We start from the raw sequence: 22,973 nt of genomic DNA on the forward strand, positions 1-22,973 counted from the left end.
GTATGTTGAACTTGAGAGGTGGTGGGGAAGGATCTGGGTGTGGTTTGTGTTTCATCTGTGTGTATGTGTTTGTTGAGGAGATCCATGAGAGTATTTGGTACCTGTGTTTTTGTTTTGAGGGTTAGGGTTTCCCTTCTCCTTAAATGAAGAACATAAAAGGTGCAGAGAAGAATTGAAAAGGGGTCTCAGTGGTGGTGATGATGCAGAGTTATAAAGAGAGTTAATAAGCAAGGGTATTTTGGTCATTTAACATGAATTTAACTAAGAAATTTAACTGAAGTTAGGGCTGGGGACCAACCGAGTGCATTTTTGACAAGTTTTGGGACCACGCGTGTAATTAGTAAACCACTGGGACCACTGCAATTTTTGCAAACCACAGGGACCAACCAAGCATTTAACTCTTAGTTTTTTAGTAATTAGATAACATCTTAAATGTTAGGAGAGATGTAAATATTCATGAATAATTTGTCTTTATTCTGCTTTAAATTGCAATTGCAATTCTTATCAAACGGAACGTAATTAAATACTTCAATCAGTTTTTCTAATTTGGATCCTACGGGCATTTGTCCACCCTACCTATAAGGCTATAAGCTGTCTCCACCATAGCTAGCTTTGGTTATAGAATTTTCTTAACTGTAATCAAAACCGGACTTCATTTAGTTTATCGCTTATGAGACTCTGTTATGGTTTTGTTTTAGTCAATTAATCGATCTAAGTTTAAACTAAAAATTTAAGTAAATAAACATATTAGACAATTACTGTCTCAGTTACAAACGTTTTTATAAGTAAAAACAAAAAAATACACATGCATAAAATGAGTTAAATTTTATACAATAATTATTTTTAAACATTTCAAAACTAATTATATAACATAAAAAGCTTTTGTATATGTTTTTATTTTATGTATATAGAGTTTGATTCTTTGAACATGTATATTTTATATATAGATGTATTTTAAAAGCATGTCTTAAATCATTTTGGTTCGGTTAACGTTCAATTATGGAAGACCTTTAATCATATCCATAACTGCCTTATCGGTTAATTAAATAGCATTATACATAATTGTCGGTTATCAGTTAATTCGGTTTGATGGCGGTTTAGTTATCATTTAATTTTGGTTAACAGTTAAGGTTTGCTCACCCCTTACACAAAAATACATCTTTCTACTTGTGTACAATGAACAAAGTATTCATTTTGGAGCCTGTATAATTATACATTCTATATAATATGGAGAAAATAGTACAGTAAACAACAAAATCACCACTACGTTAAAATCTTTAGAACAAAAAAAGTTATAGAAATTAACGTACTCTTTTATGTTTAGAGGCTCATATATTACTCTCTATAGTTTTACATGAGTGTGTAGAAAAATAAAAAATAAAATAAGTTTTTGTAATAAGATAGAAATAGTTATAGAGGGTTGGATGTGAGAGATCTTTAAAAAATAAACAAAATTTATTAAAGTTGTTTTTTATTAGATTATTATATAGATAAAAATAAAGGGCTCCAGTGTGAATCCTGTAACTTAGGGGCTGTTTGGTAGCCTCTGAATAGTCATTAAGAGGCTACTGAAACCATTAAGAATTTTACCAATGAGAAGGTAGAAGAATGTGACATGTGATGATTTACCATTCAGAGGTTACCTCTTAACCATTCAGACTTGAGGTTACTTCTTATTCATTCAGAGATTTTAAACCATTAAGAGATAGCATCTGAATGGTCATTAAGAGGCTACCAAACAGTCCCTTAATTTAACAACTCTTGAAAACATATTTACTCAATACTCACCGACATACGATCCATATTTAAGTCACATGTTATTATTTTCAAGTCTCTTTCTTGAATAAACAACAACCGGTATCTCTCACTCGATATATGGCCACAGTCTCAGGACCACCACCTTTCCCCATTACATCTAATTTAATAAAAAAATATCAAATTTTATCGGTAAATCATGAGTTTCTCAAGATATTTTTTAAACTAATAAAATATATAGTAATATATATTTTTTCACTATAAATACATGAACAGGGTGTGTGACTCGTATATATATCTTGATAAGGGGCTGTTTGTTTACCTCTTAATGAGTCTTTTAATGGTTTAGACCTCTTACTGGTTCAACACTTAATGTTTCAGACTGTTTGTTTAACGACCAGATGTTTGAATGGTTCAGACATTTGTCTCGGAATGGTTAACATTTATATTGAGTCTGAATGGTTAAGACATCTAATCTGAATTGGTCAGACATTTGCCTCTGAACGTTTAAGAATTATACAGTCTCATAATAGTTCAGACCTCTTACTGGTCTAACACTTAATGGTTCAGATCTCTTACTAATTCAGCACTTAACCATTCAGATATTGTCAAACAGCCCTAAAAGCCGAAAAGTCATCCATTTTTTGTGTTCTATTTTAGATTAATTTACTTAAATTAATTCACGTGATTCACGATCTTTTACAGGCATATGGTTAAAAGCCGCGTCACGTTTCATTATTGAAATAATTTTTAAAGAAGATGCCATTGTTGGTCGGTTTGGGCCCTCCATAGGTCAGTCACACATTTCTCCGATTATAATTTATAAAAAAAAATACATTAAAAAATGGAAAAAGCTAAAACAAATGTAAACAATATTATCAGATGAAGCTACAAAAACTAAAAAGTAATTTAGAGTGAGGAATTTATACATCACTAATCAAGATTTAATTATCAAATGAAGCTACAAAAACTATAAAGTAATTTAGAGTGAGGAATTTTTACATCACTAATAGAGATTTAATGATTAAAGTCAGTTAAACTCATTGTGTTTTTTTTAAAGTCATCTTCTTTTATAAATAACACTTTTGAAATTAAGTGATATAAATGTAGCAACATATATGAGTGGTAGTTACTATTTAGTGATAAATTTTTTTAACTGTTTATTCTAAAGTTATAGAAAGTGTTTAATATTACCAACGAAAACATTTTGTGGCAAATAAGTCGGATCCCAAAAATAACAAAAAATTAGCATTTTAAATATTCTTCTTTGATCAACAACTTATTAATCAAAATAAAAGATAACATAAAAAAATTATTTAATTATCCATGGATGATGTAGTCGTTGATCATTTGTCGTTGAAATTTATCGTCGTTCCAATGGCTAAAGTTAATAAGTGATATGTCATTGATAAATCTGTAAGTAAATTCCATATCAGTGATTCATTCATAAAGTCTTTACCCATGCTTTGCTTCACCACACACAGACACACGAATTCACTAGGAGATTCTTTTTTTTTTTTTGAACGACTGAAATCACACTAAATCTACTCTTTGCAGGATTTGAACCTACAACCATTTAGTTGGAGAACACACCAATTTACAACCAAGCTATTCCCTTAGGGACTCGTTAGGAGATTATTGGTACGTAATTCAAATTCAAAACAAAAAATAGGAAGACTTTTAATAGTCATATACTGTGTAAATAAACTATAAGGGGGCTATGGTCATTTGACGTATAAAATGGGCAGCTTGGTCATTTATTGTATAAAATGGGGCACCATGGTCATTTAGGGTGTGCATTTAAGTCCTCTACAAGAAATCTGTTCTAGAATAACTTTAGAAAACATAATATAAGTTTCCATTTTGATTTTTTTCGGACCTTTCTTTAAAATCTAGAACAACTTTAAGAAACATTATATAAGTTTCAATTTTGATTTTCTTCAGACCTTCCTTTCTTTAAAATCTAGAACAACTTTAAAAACATAATATATATATGTTTCAATTTTGATTTTAAATATTAGGTTCTTGCTAGTCCTTAACTGCCAGTCGGCCGGGTCATTCGGATCACAATTTTCTTTTTTCGCTATCAAATTCACCAATAGATTATTGTGTTTAGTTTTATGTATTTAACTAGGTTTTTTACCCGGGATTGCTTCCCGGGCTCAGGAAACTTAGTTATATTAATTACTATTTGTTATTAATATGACCACATTACATCAACCATCTCATTCGATTAAACAACAATGTCCTCAAATCACCAGATTAGATAATGAACCCATAATAGAGATTGTTAGGATCTGAGTTTCTTTTTTATTGTGTTTTTGTTTAAGAATTAAGAAGATGAACAAGTAATGCAGCAGAATTAAAATGGAAATAAACTTTGCAAACAATCAAACAGGAGAAATGCTTTCAACACACATTCTAACATAGAACCGAATGATTAAATTTATTTCAAGATTCAAGTGTTTCTTCAATCATCCGTTTAACCCCTACTTTCACAATGTAATCCTCTGCTTCTTTATCTGTTGCTGTTATTTTATCCATCTGCTTTTGATTCCTTCTTTGGTTAAGGATGGCAGCAGGTGGAGCAGTGGATCTCCTGAAATGATGCTTTTGGGGCTCAGCTGAAACCACTGCTTCAGGATAATCAGACTTTTGTGGGATATTAGGATTTTTCTTCCTTAGTTCTTCCAGCCTTTTGTAAGATGCAAACACTTTATCCTCTTTCCATCTTAACACTTGATTCCTTGACCCAAAAGCAGCTGTAATCAGCTCTTCTTTCATCCTTTGAAGTTGCAGAGTCCTTTCTGGTACATTTTTCTTAAACTTTGCCCAGATAGGAGGAGTCTGCTTCACCTTGTTTTTTATCATATCTTGAATTCTGGCTGCTTCACTTTCAAGCTCACTAATGGTCCATTCTTTGTACATGTACTTTTCTCCTTTATACGTTTTGTAAGCCATGATGTTATCAAGATAATCTTTTCTCAAGGTTTCATCTGCTCTTTCTGATAGTTGCTGACAAAGATTTTTTTGCAAACTGCTCCAATGTTCTGACCTGAGTTAGCAGGAATTGATAGTATCTTTGTATTTCCTTATCAGATTTACCATGTGAATTCCTTTTTAGAGATATCCTCTGCTTGTTGAGCTTTTAACCTCATATATTCTTCAATGTTGTTTGGCCTAGGATATCCTTCAAGAGATGGAAAACTCCTTTTAGCAGGGTCATCTTCAGTGTAGAAGGATTTGATCTCCCCTCTAACTGCTATAAGCTCTAAAGGGTACTGAGCACCTGCAGGAGTGATGGCAGTGGTTAGTTTTTGAACTTGAGCTAAAGAAAGAGGAACCGGGTTTGGAATAGGTACAAGTGGCAGTGATTGTGTGGTTATTTGTGGTGGTGAAGTGATATCATATAGAACAACATTGGTTACCCTTCTCCTTTTGGGTTTAGGAGAGGTTGGTGGTGTTTTGATGGATTGAGTGGTAGTGATTTGAGTGGAATGTTGCTGACTAACAGTTGTTAGAACAACTGGTGTTTCAACCACTGTTGTGATTATAACAGATGATGTGTCATCTGAACTCTTCTGCTTTTTAGCAGGAGATTATGGTGGTGATGAAGTTGTTTTTGGTGTTGAGGTGATTCTTGGTGGTGATGATGTTTTTGGTGAGGCAGTGGTTGAAGTGGAGCAGTAGCTGTAGTGTGTGTTGAAGTGGTGGCAGTTGTTTGGGTAATAGCTGTTGAAACCACTGAAGTATCAACAGTTGTTGATACAACAGGAGTTTTAACCTCTGTTGGTTAGGGAGATTGATGTGTGGAGTTTTTAGGATTTTCTTCATCCTTTGGTTCTGAAATACCCTGCTCATTCATTTCCATAAAAACTCTCTTCTCCCGTTCAAACCTTGTTTTATCCTTTGCCTCCATATCCCTTTTTACCCTTAGTTTTGCATCAGCAATGGCATTTGTGGTTACATCAATCTTTTTAGTACCATCTGGCAAGGGGATGTCTACAAGCATACTTGGCTTGTCTGGTTCAATGTACAGACCATCTTCATATCCCTTCTTTTTAAACTGCTTCAATTGCTCCCCCTTTTTGGCATCAGTTGGTGGTGGTTTATCCACAAAGATAATAGAGGGAGGAGCAGTGCCAGTGGTATTCAGCAAATGGGCCTTGATTGCCTTGATATTTGCCTGTGTGTCTTTAAACCTTGCTTCCATGAGATTTCTGATCTTTTGAACTTGTATCTCATGTTGCTGATCAGCTAATTCTCTTTGGTGGTGTAGCAGAGGTTGAAACAAATTCCACAGCTCATTTGGAGTGGGAGCAGATGATGGAGCAGCTGTTGGAGTTGGTGTAGCAGGGGATGGTACCTTTTGTGCTTTCAACAACTGTTGCAACATGTCTTTGATTTCTGCAACAGATGTATCAAGCTTGTTAACTCTATCCGTCAATTCTCGGTACATTAAACCATCACCCAACTTAATGGGATCATCTGATTTCCCACTAACAGTGGTTGTATCAGTGGTTGCATTAGGAAAATTTTCCCAAAAATCATCCAATGATGCCCTTGTTCTCGGTACTGGGGACTTCTTTCCTCAGCAATTGATAACCTTTTAAATGTACCAATGGTTGGAACAAACACACCAGTGGTTATCAGAGTTGCTGGAGAGGAAATTGCCTTCAAGAAAGTCTGATTTATGAAACAACTAGCCAGGTGTAGATCAGTGGATCCAACACCTGTAGTTGCTGCTTCGCTTGAACTACTGACAGGAAGTAGTTGTACATCCTGCAGCGTAACCTCCTCTGGTGTTGTTGGAGGGTTAGCAATGATAGGGAGTTCAGACTCAGTCATTTGTGGGGGAATGCATTCAGTGATAGGTCGTTGGGAGGAACTAATTTCTGTCTGAGCTATATCAACTGCATCCAACAAAAGTTTTGTTTGTGCAGGAATTTCAGAGGTGAGTATGGTTGTGGAAAGAGAATTTGCCCCGGGCAGTGGGCTGTGGATGATAGGATCAACTGATTCTAGAATATCATAATTTGGTGTCTCGGTTCTTAAAACCTGTTCTTTTTTAGAAGAAGCAGGAGGAGTTTCAGGCTCGGGTTGAGATCTTTCTACCATCTGCTGTGAGGAAGTAGCAGTAGTGGTTTCTGGTGACATTTGTGTTGTCACTGGCAGTTGCTCTGGGATCTCATCTTTTAGAGTTGCCTTTGTTTTAGGTTTGGGGGGGCTTTTGTGTTTTCTTTTGTCTTGGCCTTTTGGTGGATTTAGGTGTGGGTTTCACAGTAGTTGTTTTGCTGCTGTGATCACCTTGAGCAGTGGGCTCAGCAGCAGGTGCCTGAGGAGCAATGGTAGCTGCTAAAGTCTGCTCAGGAGCCTCTGCTTGTGTTTTGGACACTTTTGATAGCCTTGTAAATGTTTTAGGTGTAAGGCCATTTATTTGAAAATGTTCACCCTGAATGAGTACATGAGCATCATCCTTTCCAAATTTATTTTGAAAATAAAAGCTTAGGAACCTTGGAAATAGTAAAAATGATTTGCTAGTAACATTTTTAACCAAGTCATCAAAGATCTTATGTGAATAGTTAAAGTTTTCCCCATGCAAGATAGCATAACCCAGGTATTGGATCTTTAATGGAATTTCATTGAAAGCAGTGGTCTTATTAGAAACACACATTAAGAGGGTATGAAACAAAAACCTTGTGGCAGGGGGAAAACTGCCTTTTTGCAAAGTGTCTTTTTTCATTTCCTTTGCATACCCTCTTTCTAAAAAAATCTTTTTGATACTCTGTTTTAGGGAAAAAAAAGTTTTACCTTGAAGATCATTGAGTTGAAACACTTCAGAGATGGTTTGAGGTGTGATTATAACTTTAACACCCTTTATCGAGGAATTGATGGCTATGGGTGTTTCACCTTGAGATTCAAGATTTGCATTTTTCCAAAATTCCCTCTGGGTTGCCAAGTAAATCGGAGCATCAGAAGTCAACAAAGTTTTGTACTTTGAAGACGAAAGAGCATCTATGACGGAATTGAAGGTTTGAGTGTTACTTGGTTTTGCCAACAGACCCAAGTAGTTATGGGGAGCTTTATATGGAATTTCTAAGGCCTTTTGAGTGGATTTCTTAGATGATGAAGACGGTGGTTTTGCCATTTGAGGAAGAAGGACGATGAGGAATTTTGAGAGAAATGGAGGATAACTGCTTTGAGAAAGGATTTTTGAATTCGATTCGACAGTAAAAACCCTGTTTGGGGGTTTTGATCAGGGTTTTATAGGGGAAAGCTGAATGCTGACGTGGCAGCGGTTACAAAAGATCTGACCGCTATGTACTGTCCATGAGCCAACCCCTGATGAATAATGGAAGACAGTTGTTTTATGAAGCCAATGATGGAATAATATCAGCGGTTGCAATGGTTACAATGAAAACAGTGGGAGACTTTAAGTAATCAGTGGATAGCCTATCAGATCTGATGGTGCAATGTTGAGATTATTAAAATAAACTATTACAATGGATTTTTGATTTCCTGAAAACATTTTAATGCTTATATTTCATGAAAAAATTGCATTTTAACTATTTTTAAAATGCATGTTGAGATTATTAAAATAAAGTATTACATAGAAAAAATAGAAATTTAATGAAATATTTATAAATTATTACACGCTAAAGTTAACACTTGTTAGGATTTCGTAGATAAAATTGTAACAATTAGGTAAAATTGTAATTTCATTGTAATTTTATTTTTTTAACTATCAGTGGATAGCCAACGGTGATTGCAACATAGATGTTTGCTCACTCAGTGGTCAACATGAAAATGAAGAAACAGAGGTTGTCTTTCAACAGTGGATAGCATTTAACAATCACATGTTTGAACCAAAACAGTGGTTGTAACAGACTTTTAAGGATTAACGAAAACTATCATTTTTAACTATTTTGAGGATGTTTGACGGTAAACAGATATTTATATAATCTTTGTAACACCCTTAAATTTTTCGCTTGATTTTAATAATAAAATACACCATTTCTATTAAAATATTGGTTAAGTAACATAACGATCCATTAACGGAGTTCATAAGTACGTCAACCTAGGTCAACTAATGACTAAGTTAAAACATTTCAAAAGTAGTTTAACAAGTGTTTACAACTCGTACACAAGGACTACTAAAAATTTAAAACATTGCGGAAGCTTCAAATGTAGTGTTCGGTTCTTCATTATTTGCTCGACCGCCACCCGTAAGATCCAATACATCACCTATGGTCAAAACCATTAAAACATTAGTTTGCTGGTTACACAAAAACCAACTTCTGATTACAAAAAAATAAATTACAAGTTTGCTGGTTCCACCGTAACTTACGGTGTCACCGTAAGTTACGGTAGGTCCTGTAAGTTTTTGGTCTGCCGTAAAACAGGGGCAAACCACCGTAAGCATCTGACCTCTACCGTAAGTTACGGTACTACCGTAACTTACGGTAGTCCCTGGAAGTCCATATCTTGTTAACTTGTTTCTTATACTCAACCCCAAATTCCGGGTATCGCTTTTCTAGCATACTATTGATCTAAATTTTTGTATTTCTAATATGTTATTATCAACCAATATCAAAGATCAGTCCATTATGTTCCGAAGCATCAACCATGCCTTATTTTGATTATTCGACCCGTTTGGCTCGTCTAAGGAATCTTCCTTTTGTAACGACTACCAACGAGTTCTAACCAACTTTGAACTATTATTCAATGTAGCGTCGTCTCCGCTTTAATTCAAACAACTCTTATTCTAAAAATTCAATTACGCATCATATGACTATCAAAATCTACTTAATGTAACGGGTCAAGTTACATACCTTCAAAGTGGACCTTTTAAACGTGGTTCGCCACCCGATTGTCCGCTTGATGCTCCTGCGCCCGTTCCTATAGAGTTCATTTATCACATGTTTAGAACTCTCCCTTCATTCATAATTCGCATAATACACCAAACATCGTGATTATACGTTTAAACTTGAAATTTCAGTTTTCAAGCCTTCATAGAGGCATTTCAACAAACACTTCATGAGCAGATTTTTACATGGTTAAACATCACATCTTTAGTTTATCATTTAGCCCTATTTTCACATAAATCAACCATTTTACATGATTGTTAACTACTAATTTCTGGAATCATTTCAAAATTGCCAAATTACACTAGATTAACAACCTATTTCCTAGTGTTCATCCAAATACACATAACCCATTAATCACCTATAATGGTGTTCATTGATTTATCAAAATTTCATATGATTTCAACTTCTATTTGTCTAGGGTTTGTCCCTAAACACCCTAGTTGCTCCTAAATCATCATAAGGCAAACATGCAACTAGAATTTCAGATTTTTCCCAATTCATGAGAATTTCAAACTAAGAGTTTTATTAAATTTTTACATACCTTACAATCCTCTTGCAATGAGGATCACGATTCTAAGCTCGGATTTCAATTTGGAACAGAATTTAGCCTTCAATTGATTGAATTTGTGAAGTTAGGGTTTTGGTGAGCAGCTTGGTCGCCCCCCCCCTTGTGTTCTGATCGACCAGACCTCAAAAAATGGAGTGTTTGGTTTTTAATTTCACTAAATTAGTGATTTAAGTTTCTCATTTAACAACTTAGGCCCCTCAACTTTCAATTGGATTTATAGTTTAGGCTTTTTACTTTATTCGTGTGTTACTACAAGACTCCTAACTAACCGGGTTGTTTATCCTAGTTAGCTTATTCCCGTTTATTTTACACTTCATAATTCTAATATAAAGTCTTACATTTTCGGGGTGTTACAATCTTAAAGAGGAATGTCGGTGGACATTCCTCTTTAACCCCTCAAAGTTTTTTTTCAAAGTTCATTTTTACCCCTTAGACATTGCTTTTTTGACATTCAAGTTTTTCAACTTTCATTTTCATCCCTTTTTTAGGTCCTTTAGTTTAGGCAATGTAATTTTCAACCCCTTAACTTTTTGTAAACTTTATAAAATGTCACTTTGACCCCATTGAGAGTATATATATTCTGTTTTTTTCTTCATACACTCGGTAGTTAACTTAAAAAAAGTTGTTGCGTGCTTATTTTTATGTACGTGTTGGTATAAAAAAATGTGTTGGTCTACGTTTCGATGAAAAAAATTGTTTGAAAACAAGTCGGATAAAATATAATACATTTTTGTGCTTACTTTTTTATGTATGTTTCGATGTCAGTTTTGCTCAGAAACTATTCAGGTCAAATATAATACGTCTTGATTTGACAAAATAAATTCAAGTTGTTCTACATTTCGAAGAGAATTTTGTTTTCAATTATAATACGTTTTCGAGCATACTTTCGATGTACATGTCGTTTGTTTAAAAATAATCGGGTCAAATACGATTCGTCGATTAAATTCGATTTGGTCTACGTTTTAACGTAAAGGGTCGCTAATAATCTATATATAATCACGCCGCATAGTCGGTACAATATTCGAGTTTGTCTAGATTTCGACTCAAATTTCGTATACGTTTTCCTATAAGTTCGAGTTTGTCTACGTTTTAACGTTAACTTGGTGTACACTTTTGTGGTTTATTTTGTACATTTCCTACATATGATTCAAGTCGCATATTCGTTTTGACTTGACAGTATTCGAGTTCGTCGGGTCGCGTATAATATCTTATGATTGTATGGTATAAATTCAATTTACTTTACGTTTTGATCGAATCACGATGCTTATATAGGTTAAACTGAGTTCAATCATACGCATAACGCTTGGACTAATTCATTTGACATTTACGAAGTACCCGCGCCGCAACGCGCGCGGGTCTTATTACTAGTTTGACCTTATAAAGAAGTTGGCCCATAAACAACCGTTTGCAAAAAAAGACCAATTTCAAAAATATTATACCCAAACAATGAAAATGAGGAGCTTAATAATCAGTTAGCATGTTGGGGTGATGTGATGAATACCGTTACATATAAACATCTCAATGATATGAAATTTAACAATCTAACAGAGTATAAAACACCGATGTGATAAATACTGTTACATATAAATACTGTTAACATAAACAAAGGTAGAATATCTACTGTAGATGCTGAACCAGTTTTGTTGTTGGGCAGTGGTTCATCTTTGAGTTTGTATATGGTTTGTCTCGAGAGGTAAACTATAGCGAACCACTGCTACAACAAACACTGTTACATAAGAAACACTGATACATAAATACTAAAGTTGAATCCGTTGTAGATGCTGAAACACTGCTGCTACTGAGCAGTGGTTTTCCTTTCGTTGATCAGGCTTTAGGTACATAAGTGCTTGTCTTTAACAGGGCTTTGTCTTCAACAGTGGATAGGCCTCATCAGTCTTTAACTCCATCAGTCTTTATAAGGAGCAGTGGTTAATTATAACAGTCCTTAGCATGATCAGCTGTTATAACCACACCATAACCCTTTAAATGGAAGCAAGTGTCCGTCTATTCATTTGAGAGGACTCATTGCATTACATCCTTGTTGAAAAACAGAATCCATAAATTTAGGGAAAATGGATTTTAAAGATGATAACCCAATAGTAGAGGATCTAATTCTACAGCTCAGATAAATTCAGGGGTATTCTCAAATAATGGTTCCTAGATGTTTGAAAATCGACAAAGACAAACAAATGTACATAGTGCTACTTCTTTGAATTTGTCGGTATTCAAACATCTACGAATCTACGAAGCATTATCTCATTGGAATGTAACGATGAGGAAAAATTGTAATTTCATTTTAATTCTAGTTTTCATTTGATAATTTCATTCTATAATTAATTAACCACATCAACAATAAACATGTGAGCAGTGGATGTTTTTTAGGAAAACCAATGATTGTCAATATCAGTGGATGAAGAAACAGAGGTTGACCATCAAACCAATCCTTGACACTATTAAACCTCTGTTGACTTACCAAACAGATGTTCAGACACAATTCAACATCAACATAATCTAAATCTTACTCAAAAACTAAATAATAAATAAAAATAAAACACAACGATAAGGAAAAATTGTAATTTCATTTTAAAACTAAAAGTACAATAATTACATCACATACTGAACAATATTAAAGTTCAAATCTAAGAATAACAGCAAGAATTTAGAAACTTTAGATTCAACTCCATGGATTGTTGAACCTCTCGATGTATGTCCTTCAGCATTGCCATAAACTGCACGTCTCTATCACCGCACTCTATATTACTGACAACACAAATAAGAAACAAACATCTAAAATGCAAAGATCTCTTCTCAATTGTTGTTGCACATCTGAGTTTTCACAATATTGCACGAATCTATACTTTCTATAAAAGAAGAAAATCTTCCCGGCGCAAGAAAACCTGACTTTCGATTTAACAAAAATCGAACAATGCAACTCTCCCATCAAAGAATATAGCACATGCAACTTTTCAAGATAGAAGATACATATCGTCCGTTGAAGTTGCATCTCTGCCATCAAAGAAGGTAGCACATGCAACTTTTCACGATGTTGCAACAATGATACTGCAACATCGAAATTGAAAGGTTGATGTGGGATGCGAACTTTCATTGAAACGACGATGTTGGAACAATGATACTGGAACGATAACATGTAAACATAATCAACAAACATTAGAAGAAAGAAGTGTAATCGGAGATAAGCGGCTGAATCACGAGAAAGATGCATTTGAGAGAAAGAGATACACTCAATTTTAAAGATTAGAATGTGAAACCAGATAATTATATCTTATTTATAAGATTAAAATATATGGTTTGAATTTTGAATTTCAAAATTACTGATATTATCAGTAATTACTGATCTGATTTGAAAGCAATTGCCATGATGATTATTGGGAAGTGATGTTTATTGGGAACTGAAAGGTAAATAGTGTATATCCTTATATCCTGGTTTATTAAAGTTAAATTAAACAAATATTAGAAATAATATGCAAAGTAGGAAAAAAAGAGAGAGAACGTCAATTTTAAATTACCATTTTGAATATTTTGAATTTCAAAATTACTGATATTATCATTAATTACTGATCTGATTTGAAAGCAATTGTCTTGATGACTTTTCTAATTTTTATTTTAACTTTAATTAAGAGATAATAACCGTCAGTTTGAAATTCACATTTTGCATATTTTAAATGTCCAAAGCTCAAGAAATTAGCATTAATTACGGATTTGATTTGCAACAAATAGTCATCAAGATTTTTTTTTATTTTTTAATTTAACTTTAAATTTTATCACGAAAACAATGTTGGAGGAACTCTTATCTCATTGGAATGTAACGATTAGGTAAAATGGTAATTCATTGTAATTCTAGTTTTTATTTGATAATTTCAATCTATCACCAATTAACACCATCAATAATAAAAATGTAAGCAGTGGCTGTTTTTAAGGAAAACCGCTGATGGTAAATATCAATGGATGTCAACAAAAAAAAGTGAGCAGTGGCTATTTTTCCTATCAGTGGATACCCAACAGTTTTTTAAACACTAATGTTTGGTCAGTCAGTGGTTAACACGAAGATTGAAGAAACAAAGGTTGTATTTTAACAGTGGATAACTTTTAACAATCAAATGTTTCAACCAACACAGTGGTTGTAACAGGCTTTTAAACACATGTTGGGCCTTAAACAGATGTTTCGCTTTATATATCAGTTTTCTGGACTTAAACAGAAGTTTGACCTTATAAAGATGGATGATTATTAAACACAAGTTTGGCCATAAACAGATGTTTGGCCTTAAACAAATGTTCAAGCTTAAACAAATGTTTGCCCATAAACATCTGTTTGCAAAAAAAGACCAATTTCAACAATCAAAATGAGGAGCTTAATAATCATCCAAGTATAATTGATTTTTATTTATTAATATAAAAATAAAACAATTGTTCAATTTATAGTACAGATCAAACCACTGAAGTGATGTGATAAATACTGTTACATATAAATACTGTTGTGATAAATATTGTTACATATAAACACTGATGTCATAAAAATTGTTACATATAAAACACTGAGGTGATGACATCTAACAACCTAACAGACTATAAAACACTGATGTGAAAAACACTGTTACATATAAACACTGTTAACATAAACAAAGGTCTGAGCTTAAACAGATGTTTGCCCATAAACAGAAGTTTGGCCAAAAATAGATGTTTGGCCTTAAACAAATGTTTGTGCTTAAACAAAAGTTTGCCCTTAAACAAATGTTTGAATTTCAAAATTACTGATATTCTCAGTAATTACTGATCTGATTTGAAAGCAATTGTCATGATGATTATTGGGAACTGAAAGGTAAATAGTGTATATCCTTATATCCTGGTTTATTAAAGTTAAAGTAATTAAATATTAGAAATGATATGTAAAGTAGGAAAAAAAAAAGAGAACGTCAATTTTAAATTACCATTTTACATATTTTCAATTTCAAAATTACCAATATTATCACTAATTACTGATCTGATTTGAAAGCAATTGTCATGATAACTTTTCTAATTTTTATTTTAAGTTTAATTAAGAGATAATAACCGTCAGTTTGAAATTAACATTTTTGTATATTTTAAATGTTCAAAGCTCAAGAAATTAGCATTAATTACTGATTTGATTTGCAACAAATAGTCATCAAGAATTTTTTTTTAATTTAACTTTAAATTTTATCATGAAAACAATGTTGGAGGAACTCTTATCTCATTGAAATGTAACGATTAGGTAAAATGGTAATTTTATTGTAATTCTAGTTTTCCGATCAGTGGATACCCAACAGTTTTTTAAACACTGATGTTTGGTCAGTCAGTGGTCAACACGAAGATTGAAGAAACAGAGGTTGTATTTCAACAGTGGATAACTTTTAACAATCAAATGTTTCAACCAACACAGTGGTTGTAACAGGCTTGAAACACATGTTGGGCCTTAAATAGATATTTCGCCTTATATATCAGTTGTCTGGACTTAAACAGAAGTTTTACCTTAAACAGATGTTTGCCCATAAACAGAAGTTTGGCCATAAACAGAAGTTTGGCCATAAACAGATGTTTGGTGTTAAACAAAAGTTTGAGCTTAAACAAAAGTTTGCCCATAAACATCTGTTTGCAAAAAAAGACCAATTACAAAAATACTATACCCAAACAATCAAAATGAGGAGGTTAATAATCATCCAAGTGTACTTCATTTTTATTTAGTAGTATAAAGATCAAACCACTGATCAATTTATAGTACAGATCAGTTAGCATGCTGGGGTGATGTGATAAATACTGTTACATATAAACACCCCAGTGATATGACATCTAACAATCTAACAGAGTATAAAACAGTGATGTGATAAATACTGTTACATATAAACAATTAAACACTGTTAACATAAACAAAGGTAGAATATATGTTGTTGATGATGAACCACTGTTGTTGCTGGGCAGTGGTTCGTCTTTGAGTTTGAATCCGCTGTAGATGATGAACCACTGCTACTTCTGAGCAGTGGTTTTCCTTTCGTTGATCAGACTTTAGGTACATAAGTGCTTGTCTTTAACAGGGCTTTGTCTTCAACAGTGGATAGGCCTCATCAGTCTTTAAGTAAATCAGTCTCTATAAGGAGCAGTGGTTAATTATAACAGTCCTTAGCATGATCAGCTGTTATAACCACTCCATAACCATTAGAGAAGAAGCAAGTGTCCGTGTATTCAATTGAGATGAGTCATTGCATTACATCCCTGTTGAAAACAGAATTGATAAATTTAGGGAAAATTGATTTGAAAGATGATAACCCAACAGTGGAGGATCTCATTCTACAGCTCCGATAAATTTAGGGGTATTCTCAAATAATGGTTCCTAGATGTTTGAAGAACGACAAAGACAGACAAATTTCCTCAGAGCTGCTTCTTCAAACATTTGTCGGTCTTCAAACATTTAGGAAGCATTATTTGAAAATAACCCTGAATTTATCAAAGCTGTAGAATGAGAACTTCAACTATTGGGTTATCATCTTTCAACCCCATTTTCCCTAAATTTATCAATTCTGTTTTTCAGACCTCCCAAAGCCACCTAACCAGCTCCAAAGAGATAGAGACAGCTTGAAGCATAACCTGCACTAGCTATAATTCCACCAGTTCAATATTTAATCCCAATATACCAATTAAATACAAATAATAAATATTTGGTGTGCTACAACTGTAAATAACTCAGGAAACAAATTTGAAACCATAAATATGGATTATAGAGATCCATGAATGAAACATGGGTGAATAAAACAACAAAACAGATTCTTAAAAACAAAAACTACAAACATATAAAAATCAATATACTGGTAATCATATGGTACACCAAGGCAAGCATCTGAATAAACAATAACAAATCAAAGACAATTTACCGATACTTACCAAAGCCATAACTGGTCACATTTATGTGCGGCTCTTAACTACAATCTGTAGAATCTGTACATCTAACAAATAATCAAAGAACAAAGAAACAAATAATCAGAGATGAGAACCAAACACCTAATGTTAAATCCACTGTAGATGCTGAACCACTGCTGTTACAAACAGATAATACCTCGGGAACTGGAAATTTAAAAAAATCGGCTTCAAAGGCTTCAACAATCGGAAGATTCAAATCTCAAGCAAATGAAACCCTAATTTCCAAAGAATAATCGGTGAACATATTCACAGATCAATAATCAACAGATGTTGAGTGATATCATCAAAGTTAAGAAAAAAACACTTAGTTTCTCAACATATTCAAACATACCAGTTCATGGCGGAAATCTAGCCGCAGGTAAGCGAATCTCAACTTTGATGACAATCGATGGGAACAACCCTGGAACCATATGATGAGATTAGGAGTAGAAATTAGGGTTTAATTAAAAACTTTGTACTGAAATAAATGAAGATATAGGGCTTACCTGCTGACGCTTGGAATGATTCATGATGAGATGATTTGGTTTGATCTTTGATTCAGAAGGGAGTAGAGTACAGGAGAAGGAGAAGCAGAAGAAGATTCAGATCTAGGGTTTTGAAAAGGAAAAAAGAAGACGAAAGGAGTATAAAAGGGACGGAAGGGTGGTACTGTTGGTCGGGAAAAGAGAACTGAGGATGCCCTAATTAAGTGACAAGTGGCCCAAATAACTTTCATTTATTATATATAATAGATTAGTTGCTTACGTTAATAATTTGTTTACTTGTTTGATGTTTATCTATTAGGAGGCAGGAGCTATGAAATACTCTTTCAAAATATATTATCAAAATCCATATTGGTTAATTTGGATAACCGGTGTGGGGTCATGGTTGGAACATGATTCGTCTCATATGAACATGAATGGGAGGCTACACCACCCTCAATGATTCATGGCTGTTGACGTGGATTGAACTGCCATTACCACAAGCCACCTTTTTCCTTTTTCATAGATTTTGACACTTTAAAAAATAAATTAATAATATTAAAGGGATAGTGGTTTTGGTCATGATCACATCCTGAGAGTAGTGGTTTTGGATGGTAGATTAGAGGTGGGTGACATACAGTGGCGAAGATTGAGATTTTTGACCGCGGGGGTTGAAAACGTATATACCAAAAATTTCTATAAAACTGGGGGGTCAAAAACGTCTATACCCAAAAAATTCTATACGAAAACTACCTACTATCCACTACTGAGCGAAAAGTTCGGGGGGTCGGCCGCCCCCACAAAGCTACGCCCTTGGTGACATAACGCCTATGTGGAGGATCATGATGGTCATGACCACACCCTTTAGCCTAAGGCTATGGGGTATGAGGGTGGTGGATTGGATCATGTATTGTCATGCGGGACATAGTTCTCGTGATACACCACACTCTTTCCAAACCATGGTGGTCCGCATTAATCCATGACAATCATGACACTCTTTCAATTAATATAAAGATTTTGATTGGTGAGGAAGGATGGTGAATGATCGTAGAGGTCATGATCCACATCACATAGGATGATAGATTAAATTGGTGGATGAGGATAGAATAACGTAAAACTGATGTGGAGGATGATAGTGGTGATTATTTGGCTTATGACCACAACACATTCTCTAAAATCAAAGTTTTAGATTGCCACCCAGATCAAAGAGTTGAACTATTATGTTTCTAATGAACTATGTTTTAAGTTCTAATAAATCATTTTATGTTATTTCATCATATTTTTATCCGAACCATATTATGCCCCTTAAGCGAAAAATTATGTATTTGTCACTGACTACATACCTAAACCGAGGGAGACTACTAACGGCCCCTACCTTCACCAAGGGATTACCAATAAGATTGTCAATTGCAATAGTTGTCATATATATATTAATATTAAATATAAATAAATTCATAAGATATATCATGATCGACGATTTAGTATTGTTATATAATAGTTGTTATATTATTGTAGAGATTAGCTGATTTATGTGACCGACTATTTCAAAAGTTGTTTTATTTAAAAATTTAAAACCGACGGCTTTCTAAAGATGGAACTAAAAATTTAATTTCTTAATTTAATGCCCTCAACGAAAAAGTTCAACGTTTTAATTTTAATAGATCCAATAAAAGAAGTTAAAAGCATTCCAATAAAATGTGGAATTTTCCAAAATATGCCCTTAAATACACAAAAACTTGAAGTATGTAATCCGAAATTGAAATATAAAAACTAAAATAAAGTTCAAAAGCTAAAAATAATTTGAAAATTCAAACTATATGATTATATAAGGGTTTAGTTAAATAGTATATGTAGAAAAGAGCTGTATTTTAAAAAATATATGAAAAAGAAATTTATAATCATATAAATGAGTAATTATGTCATTTACTATCATTTATATTACAATAAGAGTTTCATTTCATTCGGTCAAGTATGTACAATTGATTATAAGGAATTCAAACCAAATAACCTAGAGAAATGAGAAGAACATTATTTTTTGAGTAGATGAAGACATAGTCTTCAAAGGGTATTTTAAGTACATTACCGATTTTAAATTGAGAATAATCTCATAAGTATTTGTAAGGTGATAAAAAAGATTTTATAATTACAATGCACGTTTCTTTTACAATAAAAAAAGTAGGTCAGTCCAATATTAATAATTAAATCGTCCACTATACACGTGCCCACTATTTTTAAGATGGAGGGGTACAAGGTGTAGTCACCTTATTACTTTATTGAAATGAAGAGTTATAAGAATGATTCTAGAGAAAAATGCAATTTGCGTTCCTGTGGTATGTGTGAAACATTAATCTAAGCCGCTAAATTCATTTTTTGGTTTTTTGAGCCCCTGAGCTTAAAAATTCATAACAGTTTGAGTCCCTCCGTCACACTTCCGTCTGTTTGTCTGTTTGACAATTGTGAAATGTCCTTTATACCCTTAATGATAAACAAATATAATCCCTAATTCCCTAACACTGATCACACTTCTCAAAAATATCTGAAAATCTCTTCTCCCAACACCGATCATCATCTTCATCTTCATCATCTTCATTGAATCTCCTCATCGACCATTTGTTCTTATAACAATCCAAGGTAAAACCACATACCTAAAACATGATCGACACTATGGTTTACCCTCTGTTCTTGTTAGATGCTTGTGTAACCCTCTGTAACTTGATGTTTAATGATGTTTGATGATATCTCATTTTCACCATTCATGTTTTTACACTTCTTATCTGTATATGTTTTTTATATGCTAGAATGTAACAGGTTTTGTCTGAAAATATTGTTTGATTCTTGTGGGTTTTTGTCTCGGGCATCAAAACAAAGGTTTGGGTTTTGGTTATTATGAAGGTTTGTTTCAGGTTTTGTGTGAAAATATTATTTGATTCTTGTGGGTTTTTGTCTCGGGTATCAAAACAGAGGTTTGGGTTTTGGTTGTTATGAAGGTTTGTTTGTGATGTTTTTGGTTTTCTCTGTTTATTAAGACTGGGTTTTTGGTTTTTGGCGTTAATCTAAGATTGTTTTTGTGTTATAGTTTGTTTGAAATGTTTAAAATATACAATCGATTAAAACAGGGTTTGGTTTCTTAAGTCTCTGCTGTTCATGTTGAAATCTGGGTTTCTTAAGTCTCTGCTGTTCATGTTGAAATCTGGGTATGGTTGTTGTTTTGTTTCTCATGTAAAGTTGGTTAACGACTCTGCATTTTGGGTTCCTCGTATTGGTCATTTGAATGTGTTTTCTTGATATGAGATCAACTGTGTTTTGGGTTCCTCATATATGTATACATATATGCATTATGAAAGTACTGTATCAGCCGTCTTACTATGGATGTTTTTATTGTACAGAATGGCTGCGGATATAAAGATACGCAAAACACCAACTACGAAAACATTGGCGAGAATACTTGACAACCTCCTGGAAGATGGTGTGGTGCACATAAGGAAGTGATTGATCAGAACGATCAATTGCTAAAAGATAAGCTGATTGGTGCATATGAATGAATATAACCCCAGTGGCAGATATGTAATTAGCGAGCTCTGGAATTTCAAGGAAAATCGAAGAGCTACACTAAAGGGAGTTATCAGCTACATTCCGAAATGCACCACTCACTCCTTGAGTTTTCATCACGAAGAAATTCGAAAACTCGTTGTATGTTACGGTCTTTTGTTATCGAGTCTGTAAGTTCCATCAAGTCTACCAAGTTGGATATCCTTCTATCTTTCTTGATATGACGTTTTGTCTCTGTATTGTATGTTTAACATAATGCAAGTGTGCATTTATGTTGTGTTTAATTATAATCATGCTTAATTGTTTAACTTAGTGATATGTTATGTCCATGTTTGATGCTTAATTGTTTAACTTAGGGCTTAATAATGAATTTTGGGGTTTTTAGAAGGGAAATAAATCCAAAAGACGGTCTTACCCCTGGCTCAAACAGCCAAACAGACGGAAGTGTGACGGAGGGACTCAAATTGTTATAAATTTATAAGCTCAGGGGCTCAAAAAACCAAAAAATGAATTTAGGGGCTCAGGTTAATGTTTCACACATACCACAGGGACGCAAATTGCATTTTTCTCATGATTCTATAATCGAATGAAATGAAGAGTTATAAGAATGATTCTATAATCGAAAATTCATGAAAAAAGGTTTATAGAGTGATGTAAAAAGAAATAAACATATAATTATTATGTCATTTATCATTACTTATATTTACATAATACGAATTTTACTTCATTTGGTCAACTATATGCTACATATATAACACGGATTTCATTTCATTGGGTCGGTCAAATATATGCTATTCACATTAGGGCTGTAAACGAACCGAACGTTCAGCGAACAGTTCGTGAAGTGTTCGGCGGGAAGTTCGTTTATGTTCGTTCGATTAGCTTAACGAACGAACACGAACAAAAAATTTAGTTCGGTTAGCTTAGCAAACGAACACGAACATAGGTCTCGTTTGTTCGACTACGTTCGTGAACGTTCGGTAATATGTTCGGTTATGTTCGTCCGTGTTCGTTTGATTATATTAAAAAATAATATATATAATAAAACTTTTATCTAAACATATTGAAAATTTGAAACCTGTTTTTTCTAAGTCAGCTAAAATTTAGACATGCTAAGACATTTTTGGGAATAATTATGTCTATGTTAATTAAAGTTGATTCATCGTTTGGTGGTGTATTAGACTTCTTGTGTTTTGATTTATCATTTGATGGTTGTATTTAAGTACCTATATCCAATGTTTAAGGATAACAATATTTTTATTTTTTTATTTTCATGTTAACTGTTCGTTTGCGTTCTTTTGTGTTCGCTTGCGTTCGTTTGTGTTCGAGACCAGTGTTCACGAACTGTTCGTGAACAACTGAATTTCCTTGACGAACGAACACGAACATAAACTTATGTTCGGTATGCGTTCGTGAACAGTTCGCAAACATGTTAATTTCCTTAACGAACAAACACGAACATGGCCTTGTTCGTGTTCGTTCGGTTCGTTTACAACCCTAATTCACATAATATGAATTTCACTTCATTGGGTCGGTCAACTATATAATATTTACATAATACGAATTTCACTTCATTGGGTCAGTCAACTATATGCTATTGACATAATACGAATTTGATGTGTACCTCATCCACATATATATTTACTCACGAGACACCATGCACAAAAATGAAATGTGTGTCATGGCAGTTGCTAGAATCATATGCATATTAGTTACTTGTTTTATTTATTTATCTTACTGCATAGTGGGTTAATGACTTAGTGGGAGTAGTGGTTTGGATGGTTACAATTGTTAAGTCTTATTTAAACGAGTTTGTATCTCCATTTT

The sequence above is a fragment of the Helianthus annuus genome, chromosome 4 (assembly GCF_002127325.2).
Source record: "Helianthus annuus cultivar XRQ/B chromosome 4, HanXRQr2.0-SUNRISE, whole genome shotgun sequence".
Taxonomy (NCBI): domain Eukaryota; kingdom Viridiplantae; phylum Streptophyta; class Magnoliopsida; order Asterales; family Asteraceae; genus Helianthus; species Helianthus annuus.